This window comes from Podarcis filfolensis, assembly GCF_964270895.1.
Source record: "Podarcis filfolensis genome assembly, chromosome: 4".
NCBI lineage: Eukaryota > Metazoa > Chordata > Lepidosauria > Squamata > Lacertidae > Podarcis > Podarcis filfolensis.
The window spans coordinates 48,462,960-48,476,369 of NC_139607.1; the positions used below are offsets into that span (position 1 = coordinate 48,462,960).

Consider the following 13,410-nt stretch of genomic DNA (forward strand, 5'->3'; position numbering starts at 1 on the left):
ATAAAATTCAGCAAGGCTTTCCCTGCACTACTGTTTTCAGACTAATACCAGTAGAGTTTCATGGCATCAAATGACTATTGGGATATTCCCAAAGGAGTACCAATAAGAAAGAAAATGACACTTCAGCAGGAGGTAACAGTTTCTCATATGTTAATGGCAGATCCACACAATACAATTGAAGCACATTCAATGCACATGAGCGCCTCAAAGAACCCTTGGAACTGCACTTTCCCCCTCACAGGGCTATATATCCCAGCACTCTCAATAAACAACACTTCCCAAGATTCTTTGGGGGAATTAATGTGCTTTAAATGTGTATTTAATGTGCTTCAAATGTATTGTGTGGATCTGCCCCCATTCATGCTGGTAAACAGCGACCCATTTTGCAAAGGTTTCAAGTCATAGGTTTTTGTTTTAAAGTTTTCCCATTTGTAAGAGAGATCAGGGGTATGAGTACAAATCAGTAAACAAAGCCACTAATATGTCATGTGGCAAAGTCCATTGGATCTATTATGGTTTACCAGTTCTACAATGTAGATGACACACCACTATATTATAATTACAGTATTAAAATTACAGTGCCTAAAACAGCCTGGGCAACAACTCCAGCCACAATGAAAAATAAAACTCAGAAGTAAAGTTTCCCCTCCTTCATATTTATATTCCCTCTTCATATTTATATTCCATCCAACAACTTGTATTACTCTGTAAACTCAGTGACTTATCATTCTCGTGTTAATGTACCAGGCAGCGAGATATCTATCTATCTATCTATCTATCTATCTATTCATCTATCCATCTGTTAGAATGAAAACTTCTTACCCTGATAGCTACAAAAGGCCAAGCTGACTATAGGATGTCAATAGCATCTCTGTGTGGTCTTCAAGTGCTGAATGAGATGCTTACCCCCTTAAGTTAACACAGTGAGGCGAAGCATTGCGGTGTCTCTTTTGTAGAATAGGAACTGAGGCTGAACGCTAGCAACACGTCAACAAGGCCAATCAGGTTCAAATTTCAGTTCTGCTATAAACTCACCAACCCCAACATTCTGTCTTCCTAGAGTCTATTAAAATTCACTTTGAGCAGGTCGGCATAGGCAGCAGAATGTGGTACTGAAGTCCTTAATACGTTGAATGACTTCAGATTCCCACTATAGGTTGGGAAAACACATTTTTGAACGCTTTGTTCAAATAAAATACTTCATGGAGGTAGAAAACTAGCTCAGCAGGGAACACACTGGGCTAGAACCTGTTTCTCTCTGATGTACTAGGCTTTTTGTTTTTGTTTGAAAGGAATGTTTATCCTTGGGATCATTTTTAAAAAGTAATATATTACCTATAAGTCTGAAGCAGTATGGTCCAGGCTTAAAAACACAGGATTCTACCACCTAATTTAGTTGCTTGAGTAGACCAGGCATCTGTTTATAATTCAGGTAATATGACCATATATCAGGTCCGTTAAGAATTACTCCAGCTTTTACTCTAAGCACACACTATCATTTACTTATTTTTTTATCGTAAATGCACGTTTCTTTTTTGCAATATGAAGTCTTGGACATATTTGTTATTGGAGATTGAAACGGGAACAGGGAACCTGTGGCCTGTTGGACAACAACTGCTGTCATCCCTGACCATTGGCCCGGCTGGCTAGGGTTGATGGGTGTAGTGTGGTGCAGTGGTTAAGAGCGGTAGACTCGTAATCTGGTGAACCGGGTTCGCATCTCTGCTCCTCCACATGCAGCTGCTGGGTGACCTTGGGCTAGTCACACTTCTTTGAAGTCTCTCAGCCCCACACACCTCAACAGAGTGTTTGTTGTGGGGGAGGAAAGGAAAGGAGAATGTTAGCCACTTTGAGACTCCTTCGGGTAGTGATAAAGCGGGATATCAAATCCAAACTCTTCTTCTTCAACATCTGGAGGGGAGCAGGTTCCCAATTCCTGGGCTAAAATATAGTCTCAGTGAAATCAATGAGACTAGATGCTTAGGCGTGAGTCAAAAATATTTCTCTTCTCGCAAGGCTAGTTACTTTGTTACGTATTTTTGTGTTTCTATATTGTGAACCGCCCTTTATTCCTCAGAGGGAGGGTGTTATAGAAATTTAATAAATAAATAAGTATCTGTGTGCTTATGCTCCCAATTGGTACACAGAACCTGCTTTCCAGGTCATGTGGCCAGCATGACTAAACCACTTCTGGCGCAATGAGACACTGTGAGAGAAGCCAGAGCACACTGTTACCAACAACTCAACACATTATATATATAATCTTACATGCATCATACACACACACACACACACACACACACAGTATATATATGATGCATGTAAGATTAGGCCGTATTGCACTTTAAGGAATGCTGTTATGTAGCACTGTTTTAAAGCATTTCAACCACTGTAACCTGTGCCAAATAGCAGACTGCTTCAGTTTGTGTTATAAATAAGGACACTATATAGAAAACCTTTCTTGTCTGGAGTAATCCAGCGGCAACAATTTAGAGGAAGGAACAGTAAATTAAACCTCTCTCCACATTCCTATACACATGCATTCAGATTATGTAACTGCTGGGCAGATTGTGTGTTACAATATGATGCCTGTTGTGGCAGGAACCAGACTTTTGATTCTGAATACCTGGTTGTCACAGGCAATGATTTAATGCAAGAAAACATCACTAGTTCACTAGCTTGTCTGAGAGTCTAGTATAATATATGGCAGGCTCTGCCCTGTGGTTTTCTTGGGGTTCTTTTGTTAGTTTGGCTATTCTTTGGCTATTAATTGCACAAATATTTTGCATCTTAGGTAACCATATTTCCTTTCTTCATATGGAGCTTGGAATCATTCCTGAAAAGGTGGTAATAAACATCAGCTTGCAACTATTCAGGATGTTATACATGCATACTATTCCTGTACGTTCCCCAAGAGCTTTTTAAACAGAAGGAAGAAGTCTCCAACATCAGTAAGTAAAGACACATATTAGTTGTTCCCTTGGCTCATGATTTGCTACCAAAGAATGTATAAGCACTTCCCACATTAACTCCAGAAGGCACAGAAACACACAATCAAATCCTAAGGAGATCCTGGAAAGATTAGCATTTCTGAGAGGTGTAGAAAGTTCTAAGCAATGTATGAAATTTTACTCTGCTGTAAGTGAATGCCTTAAAACATCCCATAAAGTCAGGATAGCATGAGTGTCTTACACTTATAACATCTACATCTTAATACATAGGTGTGTACATTTGTTTTCCAAAAAGAATATGGTAGGAATCCCTGAGCAGTTCCTTTTCAACAATCTCTTTCATATTCTACCTTCCAATGGATCCAAACTGCAAGAAAGTAGATTCCACCTAAACATTAGGAAGAACTTCCTGACAGTAAGAGCTGTTCGACAGTGGAATTTGCTGCCAAGGAGTGTGGTGGAGTCTCCTTCTTTGGAGGTCTTTAAGCAGAGGCTTGACAACCATATGTCAGGAGTGCTCTGATGGTGTTTCCTGCTTGGCAGGGGGTTGGACTCGATGGCCCTTGTGGTCTCTTCCAGCTCTATGATTCTATGATTCCAGTTTGCATAGAACTATGTGGCACTTTTCAAGCCCCAAAGCAGCATTAATGGAATCTTAAATGTTTTGTTTATGCTCTTCCTCCCCATATTCTTCCCCTTTTCTACTGTTTACCCCTCTCCTCACTAAAGCTGACGTAAATGCCTGTTTTAAATTCTGTCTTTTTTCACAGTTAAAAGCACACTACTCATGCTTTAAAAATGAACACTTTCACACTTTCAATTAGCATGTATAAATTATGTTATGTACAATGCTTTCGGTTGAAAAAAATGTTTTAAGTGTTTTAAAAGCTTCCCATATAAACAGTGAAACGGCAAATCTTAATCAATGTTTATTAAATACCAAAACCTTACAGTACACCAAGTACACCACTAGATGGCACCACACATAATGCAGCCACATCAAATTATCACTAAATACATAAATTGGTTTTCTTTTGTATCAAGCAACTCTTACGACATCTGTTTAAAACAGGACATTGCATAGCAGCATGAAAGAGGCAGAACTATTCTGATTTATATAAATATACCAATGTTGAATTCACATGAGTTTATACAGGTTCTTTGGTTAACACAATTTAATTATTTAAATCAATTATTTATATCCACCTGCTTGAAGATATGCTGTGCTTTCAAATAACTTGATAAGAAGGTGTCAAACTCATATTTCTACTCAATTTATCAACACCAAAATATAGTTAACTACTGTACTGCAATCTCCTTTTAAATGACATTTGTCTAACTTTCACTCTCATGCTTGAATATTCACCACTAGTATTAAAAAAAAAAAAATCCCCTACCAGGCTTTGCTGGAACTGCAAAGCAGCTTAACCTAAACAGCATATATTTAATTTTACTAGTCACTACACTATTACTTTCTAACCTTTGGTACAAAATTGTGAATATAAGCAATATATTTAGTGTAACTATAAATTACTCCCCAAACCTCCATATATATTGTATCATTCCTATAGAAACAGAACCTCAGAGATTAAAGTGTGTGCACACATTTGTATAGATTCTGAAGGTAAAACATTGTTGCTGCAACAAGTTTGTTAGCCAAGTAGAAAAGGCTTAATCATCTCCTATCATTGTTAGATTTCTGTCCCCCTCTCACCTATTACTAGCACAGCTCAAGTACATAAACATGAAATTTCCTGTTTATACTTGTGCTATAACTGAATAAATCCTGCAGATATACCTGATATGCACCAACCTGCCAGGAATTTTCCCTAAAAAGGCATAAAGTGAGGCAGGGAGGGGGCAAACAGAGAGAAACTTACTGTGTTTGACAGAAGACCAATTTTTTGCTCTCTTACATAAAATCAACCACCTGAACTTTACTTGCTCCCAAACATGTGTTATGGTTTCAAAATTTATAACATTTCCCCCCCAATCCTCAAACGCTTTTTCAAAAGGCCTTAATCACTGCTTTGAGGTAGCAGAACCTCTTAATTAGGGAAGCAATCGTGGTTTACACGGATGCACACATAAACACACACATGCTTTTCATTCCCTTCCTTGGTATTTAATATAGATAAAACAAGGCACAATACATTGGGAAGTTCCAAATGAACTGAAGCTGTGTAACAGCATCTATTTTTAAATTATACCTTTAGCATGCACTTACCCAATGTCCATCTTTGTGGGTGCTAGTCTTTGTCATTGCCACCAGCAGATGGTGACCTAAAAGATAGTACGGGCAATATATTCCCATAGGTAGCAACATGTTCTATGTATTGCATATGTGGTGGAGTCAAACATTCTTCCAGACCCAGAGCCCTATAAACAGCAGCTTGTTTCCTCTTCCTTCTCTTCAACTACAGAAGCAGAAGATAACCCTGTCCCTCAAAGCTGAGCTACACTTTCTGATTCCTCTGATGAACTATTCCTTAGGCAAAACACCCAACATAATCAATGGGTCCATGGAGATAATTTAGAGGAAATCACAGCTACCATTCAAATTGAACCACCACTTGAAAATGACATGTACCATACAAAATACTTGAGTATTCTAACTAGTTTGCATCTAGTTTCCCAGTGCAGAATACCCGCACCTTACAATTCAACATACTTTGAACGTTGATTACTAAAACATGAATCATGTAGACATACCTTAGAATAGGTCAGGCTCAGATGAACTTGTAAAATACATAACCTCCAGTAGCAAAACCTGTAACCTCAAGTTGCAAATCCCTTTTTTCACTTCCTATGCCACACTGGACTACATGACAGTGGCTCCCCAAGCTTTTACTGTGGAAATCCACAAACAGAATGTAATCTTTGTTGAGGGCCAATCCTCTGTCCTGGTCCCACCCTCTGACTCAGATGGTGTTCTTTGTCTCCAGCATCCACTGCTGGAAGTCTGGTGATTGACTCATGAGAGGATGTTGACTTACCATTTGGGAAATCACCACCACATCATTAAAACAGCTACAACCATTTCTTGATAGAGGCAGACAACTTCCCTGAAACACGCCTCACTTTCCCCTTCAAACAGCTTTCTTCCTATGACAGGTGACTATATGGAACAAGACCTTGGGAAAACGTGGAGGGGGGCATGGGCCCCTGCACTGATCTTTGCAGCCACCATAACAATCAATTTTAAAAGGCATGAAGTATCACGTGACTACAGTGTGCAGTAGAATCAATATACCAAATGCCTCAACAGTTCTTACACAGATTAGGCTAGGAAACCTCGTTTCTGGGCACTGAATGTGGCCCTCCAAGCCTCTTCCTCTGCCCTTGTTCAGCAGCCTCATTAAGTGTGGCTGGAATGTGTATTTCCACTCTGATAATAATGATGCTTGCTTGTCTGGAGAGGATAGAGAGGGGGGATGTACAAACTAGCCTACTGTATGAAGGCAAAATTTGTGTTTGTTCCTCCACCCACTTTTTCATTTCACTCCACACACTGTCATGTGACCCTTCCAAAGTTGCTCAGAAGGGAATGTGGCCACTAGGATGGAAATGATTCCTTACCCTCAATATAAATTAAACAAAGCAAGATGGCAAATGAATGAAGTTTATAGACTAAAACTCAGGCTCTCAGAGAACTCCTAATGTTGTCCTTTGTTTTTTAGGAACACCTTTCAAAATAGGCCAAAATGCATAACACTTTTAAGAAAATAGATTAGATGCCTCTTTATGGTTAGAAAATTCTTGTAGAACATCTGTGTGGAATCTTGCCTTGAGATTGTTCCTCAAAACCCATCTTCTACATTAAGCCTTTGGTGCAATCTTCCAGTACTCAACCCCTGCCGAATATAAACTTAATTACACATGGCTGAACTAACTGCACATTCCTATTTACCCTCTTTATTTCTCCCCTCCTTACACTGCCCATGGCAACCATTTTGTGCTGACACTCATGACACTTTTATCAAAATATGGGTACTTAATCTGGCACCTCACTTGTTTTTGAGGCAGATTCTACAGCAAAAGCTTATTTCATTTTTTCTACCTAAATAATAGCCCTCTGAGGTTCATGAACATAGGGCAAGCTTCATCACCTTGCACTTAGTGTCTCCACACAGAGTGGAGTTGCAGAAGGGTGAGGAAGAGCTCTGCTGAGTAAATCCAGGGAGTAATCCCTGAAGAATATTCAGCACTGTGCTGCAGCAAGGAAAATCACTTTGTATGTTCATCTTTTGATGTGACAAAACCAAAGTACAGTGGGCACCTGCATTTATTACTTTATTCTCAAACTTAAAATAAACATAGTAGTAAGTGACAAGATAACCTACTTCACCACCCAACTTCTATTTTAAAAAGGGGTAAGAAAAATTAGAATAAATAAATAGCATTGTTACAAGTTTTTAATTTTCCAGTTTGGAATATTTTCATCCTCAGCATAGGCAACTGGCCCTGAAAACACAATTGATAAAAGCATCTTGTTAAAATGAGTCACAGCTCTGGCTTGGGATTTTTTTTTTTAAGGTGTCCTATTTCTTTGACTCATACTTTCATTCCTGGGAATCCCCCTTCAAACATTAATTTTTGAAACAGTTGCAGTACGACAAATAATTTTATGACAAACGAAAGAAGCATTCAATACCACCCATGAAAACCTCAAACCTATATTTATAAACAGAACTCTTCCAATAAATCATTTACAAACACAACAGACAAAACAGATTTGGAAAAATCCAAGGTGTTTTATAGTCTACCAAAACAAGATACAAGTGGAACATGCAACAGTGTTTGAAGAAGATGCTTCATACAGTTGTCACATGGCAACGACTACAGATTATTATTAATAATAATAATAATAATAATAATAATAATAATAATAATAATAATTTCTTAAATCACTGATGAAAGTCTTTCATGCAACATACTGTAAAGGAAGGTAATTTCACTTACCTGTGATCTAAGGTATTTTCCTCCCATGAGCTGGATGATATCAGTTGATCACCTGACTGTAGTTTGAGAGAAGGAAGTCAGCTGACCATCTTTTCAGGCTGTCTTAAGCTTTAATACTTCATAGTACTTTGTCATGTGAGTCAGGACAGAACCAGCTGTCACTGCTTGGGGGGGGGAGGGGGGGGGAAATGGGCCCCTCTGTTCCCACCCTCTTCCTCCTCCTTCTCTCTTTCTCTTACCCCGCCCCCATCCTCATTCCCTGATCCATTCTTCCAACTTTTCGCTCTCCAACTTTTCGCTCGTTCGCCGCTTGCATGGCTGGGGTCTCTCTCTCTCTCTCTCTCTCTCTCAGCCGAATTCCACAACATGCAAGCATTTCTCTGCATCTTCAGGTTTCTACACACACACACACCACCAGCAGCACCACCACCGCCACCAGGAAATCAGAGAAAAGGAGAAAAGGCACCACATTCCACAACTCTCAGTCAGCCCTGGCAAGCTATGAGGCATTTTCAGTCACACAGTACAAAATGCATTAGTCAGAGCTGAAAGACCACACACTTTGTACCACTACCATGCGCTCAGAGAGTGGTCTGAGCTAAGCTATCGGGGGGGGTAGAGGGGGGAGCAGCTTCCTGTGCCCTTGTCATTTTACCTACATTTCCCTGTTTAGGAAAAAGACATTCAGCAGAAAAAGCCAACAGCTGGAGTCCACTGTAAACGCATCTGCTTAATGTTGAGACGTCTCAGCCGCCCTATTCAGATGTCACGTCCTTTACGTAAACACCCCCCCCCAACAAGCAGAATGTATTGTTCCGAAGACTGCAAGACATTATCTAAATCAGAACTCCTATCTCCCCGATGTTTCGTACTTTAGGAAGCCGAGGAAACAAAAGTGGAAGTAATGCTACGTGGTTCAGATTTTCCGAAACCACATATATTTTCAGTCCTATTCTTTGCCTTGTTAACTTGTATCCATAACACTATATATATATATATATATATATATATATGCGCGCACATCTAAAAACATTTATGATGTTTTCTGGGATTTCTGAGACAAGTTCCCTCCCCACCCCTTCAGAAACTCTGACCAGAAGAGAGACTTCAGTATAAAGCAGAAAAATGAAAAGAAAATGCAACATTCCTGATCCAAATGATCTAATCGTTCATCCATCTGCTCTCTGCTTTGCCCCCCTCCTCTTGCTTCCCCTTATCTGTTGCCTGAAGGCAAGTTAGCGCTATGCATACCAGTTCAGAAGGAAATCAAATGCCACTTTGAAAATCACACTCTTGGGGAGAAAACCAAGCACATACAGTTGTCTGTTAGAGAAATACTTGCACATAGCCCAGACTTGGCATCCCCGTTCTGCACAGGGACTGTCCCTAGTGGACTCAGTTACTGTCAATGGCTTTTTAAAAATGAGGAGGAGGAGGAAAGTACCATTTGCACTAGGATTTTTCTTTTCTTTTCTTAAGAAAGCACAGGTTTTTAGGACTGAAAACTTGAAACCAAGCATAAGAAAGAAACTTTTTTTCTCATTTCTGCATGCTTACAACAGGTAAGGGTTCTGCAAGCAAATTTTTTAAAAATGGAAAAAGCATATGAGATATGAATATAAATATTTTCCACATTTCTGTATCACATAGTTTCATACACCGGTGCCTTGATAATGTAAGCACTCACAACTGGCAAAAGACAGAAACTGGTTTTCTTAAATGTACCCTGGAGAAGTAAAGCGATGACAGGGTGAAATCATGTACACGTCTACTTTGAAGTAAGATCTACTAAGTTCAATGGGATTTAGTGCCAGGTAAATGGATATAGGATTGCAGTCTAAAGCTACTCATTTGGCCGATCATAGCAATAACTCTTTGTTTTGCTAATTTATTTTCCTAACAAAGAATCAAGGAGAGGGGGTTAGAATAGTGTTATTCTCCAGCAATCATGAAAAACTAGCATCTTTATTTACTTCCAAAACCAGTAGTAGCTGCTGCTATGTAGCTTTTTAGCAAAGGAAAGCTATTGCAGAAGCAGCTCTGGTACTGAATAATGTCAGCATTATAATAAAAGCAGCCTGATGAATAATTCATGGAGCAAGGAAGTACCCTAGCATTAAATGGCAACAGATAAAACAGATCTTTCACTCCCCAATTCCACTAAATATTTAAGTGGAACACTGAAGTCATGCAGACTGAGTACGATGGGAAAACATTTTGGATCATTTTGTATGATGCTAGCATTCTTTGAGTAATATTTGAAAGAATGGGAAGTAAAAGTAGAAGACAGGAACTGCAGTTGCCATGGCCAAGGCCCCATACATGGAATCCCTAACCAGTACAATGCTTTGCTCATCTAAACTGAAATAGGAAGAATGCACACAATATAAAACAGCTATTAGGCTACATAATAGATATACAGACATAGGACTCATCCTGTGACAGACTGAGATGCCAACTGTGTTCCATTTCTACTCCGGAAGCACCATTATAGGAGCTAAAAAATATCATTCACAACATCAGGGATCAACTCATTCATCTCTTCACCCTTCAATGTTATAAATGCCTACAGTTATCTTCCCAGATCTATGGCCTAAGGTTAGTCTTCAATCTTAAATTTGAGAGCTTTAGTAGCTGTGTTGACCAACACTACCTGAACAGGAATGTGAAACCCATTCAGCTTCCAAGTATCTGCTGCTGGGCTAGAGACAATTGAGAGTAAACTGTAAAAACCACCCAAGCTCTATAGATCAAATAAATTCTTAAGAGCAGATGGCAGAGAAGCAAAGTACTACTACTTCTCTTTAATACAGAAAATGCAGGGTATTTGCCTCCCTTAGACAAATGTTTCTTGTCAAAGTGTGCATGGTCTAATGTGACCTAAATACTGAATAGCAATATGTCAGATAATAATAAAAACTCCAGACATTTTTTGGGGAGTGGGGAGTCAACAACTTCCACATGAGAGATCCCCAACTTCCTATAATTTCTTTGGAATGATAATTTTCAGCACCTTCTCTAAGAGCAAACCATATTGGCTCAGTTGAGCTCTGTCCACGCTCTTTATTTAAAAGCAGTGTGAACTTTCACACTACTAACTAACTACCTGTCAGGATTTCATCTGATTGTGACACCAGTGTAAATCAGACTTGCACTATTATATCCCATCTACCTTTCAGCTTTTAGAACTGCATTTTTCAAGTTGTTCAGGTTCAGGTGACACCATTTCTATTTGTTTTGCCCACCAGAGGGAAACACCAGATGAAGTGAAACCCCCCTTCCGCTAAAATGTTACTGGGCTTTTTAAACATTTGCTTTTGTTTTCTTAGAATACCTTGATTGATTACAATGACTCCCTGTTCTGAATTTCATCTAAACAAAAATTCTAGGTGAGTCACTTCTGCCCAGGAGTATGACATGAAACTAACAATACTCTCCCTACCTGTGCTCCCCAGTACAGTGGTACCTCAGGTTACATACGCTTCAGGTTACAGACTCCGCTAACGCAGAAATAGTGCTTCAGGTTAAGAACTTTGCTTCAGGATGAGAAGAGAAATCACACAGCGGCGGCACGGCAGCAGCGGGAGGCCCCATTAGCTAAAGTAGTACCTGAGGTTAAGAACAGTTTCAGGTTAAGAACGGACCTCCAGAACAAATTAAGTTCTTAACCCGAGTTACCACTGTAATTGGTATTCATAGGCATCCTGTCTCTGGTCCTGGAGATAATATAGCCATCCTAGGTAGTAACCATTCACTGTGTAATTCCACATAAATTTGTCTAACCGCCTTATAAAGCCATCCTAGTGGATGGCTATCACTTCATCTTTTTTGTAATAATAAAAAATATAAATATAAATGTGCACCCCACCCCCAAGACCAGTCCATTGTAACTATCCAACCTCCCAAAATTTCCACGCCTCTTGCAATGGTTTGACCCCTTTCTGTTTTGACAGTACTGTATAAATTCTACAAACACCTTCCATATCTTCTCAAAATCATTTCTCCTGCATATTCCCCACCTTATTATAATAGTACGTGTTAATTTATCATTAATAGCTATATCCCACACCTCTTTATACCACTCTTCCATTTTATATTCACCTTGCCCCTCCCAGTTCCTAGCTATCATAACTCATGCAGCTGTCAATAAATTTGTGACCAAGTCCTTCATAGCCTTACATCATTACATCTTAAGGACAATGTTCCCTCGATATCAGAAAACAAATGTAACTACCCAACACGAAGGCAAGGGCAAAAGTTGGCAACCTCCTAGATGCTGCATTAGTGTGAGAAGCACAGAATTAGTTACTCTGAAAGCCACTGCCTTCCTCTCGTATCACGAGAGGGATAGCCCCTGAGCAGTCCCCTATAGACAAAACTCATCATACAAGTAATGTCTGTAGTTTTTAATGACAATAATTTTAATAATAACAACAAAGAAATTTAGATATGATCATAGTTCTTGGAAACAGAATGCACTCCCATTTCTCAATTAAAATTAGAAAACCTTTTGACATTGTTTTTGTGTAATAAGTAAAAGCAAACATGCTGCCGCCGAGAGTTATGCTCTAACTGTCAGGTTCCCCAGATGCATATTTAACTTTCACACTTTATACCAGTGATTTCCACAGCATTCATGCAACATTTCCTACAGCACTCATAATGTATACTACTGCCCTTAGTCATCATTGGTTTCTGCAAAATCCACCACTAGGTATTTTTCAATGATCCTTGCTGTGTTATCACTCTCTCCTTCAAAAGAAAGTATTTTGTAACCATAGCAATATTTCCCCACCCTAATATTATTTCCCACTGCTTGTGCTAGATTTTTGCACTTAGCAACCACAGCAGCCCTTGTTCTAAACTGCTAATATCTCCAACATTTAGAAGCTCTTTAACAAAATAATTCTTATCTCTAAACACCGCATTCCCAGCTTTATGCTTTCAAACAAATCTAATAAGCAACCTATATCGAGAATGAATTCAGCATTTATATTATAAAATGTGATGTTTCAAAAAAATATGTTACACCTGTTTTTATCTTTTTCATATCCATGTGGCTTCCTACAAGACTCCATCCCATATTTTGTTAAAGGTGATGGATTCCGAATACTGAGATTTGTAGATCAATACATTATCATCACACTTATTTAAGAGGGTCCAAAAGTTTACAGTGCATTTAATGTCATTTCCTCTCTCACTCTTGCCTTGTTCAGGATTCCAAGAACTTAGAATTTCAAGTTCAGTCTAACCCAGCACCACAAATGGAATAAATATTTTTAGTAGCCCAGATTTTCCAGCACCATCATGCCCTGAGAACTATCAACACTTTTCACCGCCAGATAGTTCACTGTTTTCAGCTGCAAAACAACCCACATTCCACAAACCACCTGCTCCTCTGAATTTATCTAAAGGCCCCCAAGTCTGTAATGCAAAGTTTCCCTTCTCAAGCAGCATTTCAGCCACAAGGATAAGAGACAAGAGCTCCATATATTTT

The 13,410-nt window shown here is 39.1% G+C and overlaps 2 long non-coding RNA genes across 2 annotated transcripts in view; one reads left to right on the forward strand and one right to left on the reverse strand.

Annotated features, from left to right (window-relative positions):
- Window positions 1–13,410, reverse strand: part of LOC310762097 — a 67,100-nt gene that overhangs the window by 34,988 nt on the left and 18,702 nt on the right. The window lies entirely within an intron of this gene.
- LOC310762103 overlaps window positions 1–13,410 on the forward strand; it is a 23,052-nt gene continuing 9,642 nt past the window's right edge. The window contains exon 1 of the long non-coding RNA XR_014547863.1: window positions 1–132. This is a non-coding gene — a long non-coding RNA (uncharacterized lncRNA). The remainder of the gene's footprint in view (window positions 133–13,410) is intronic.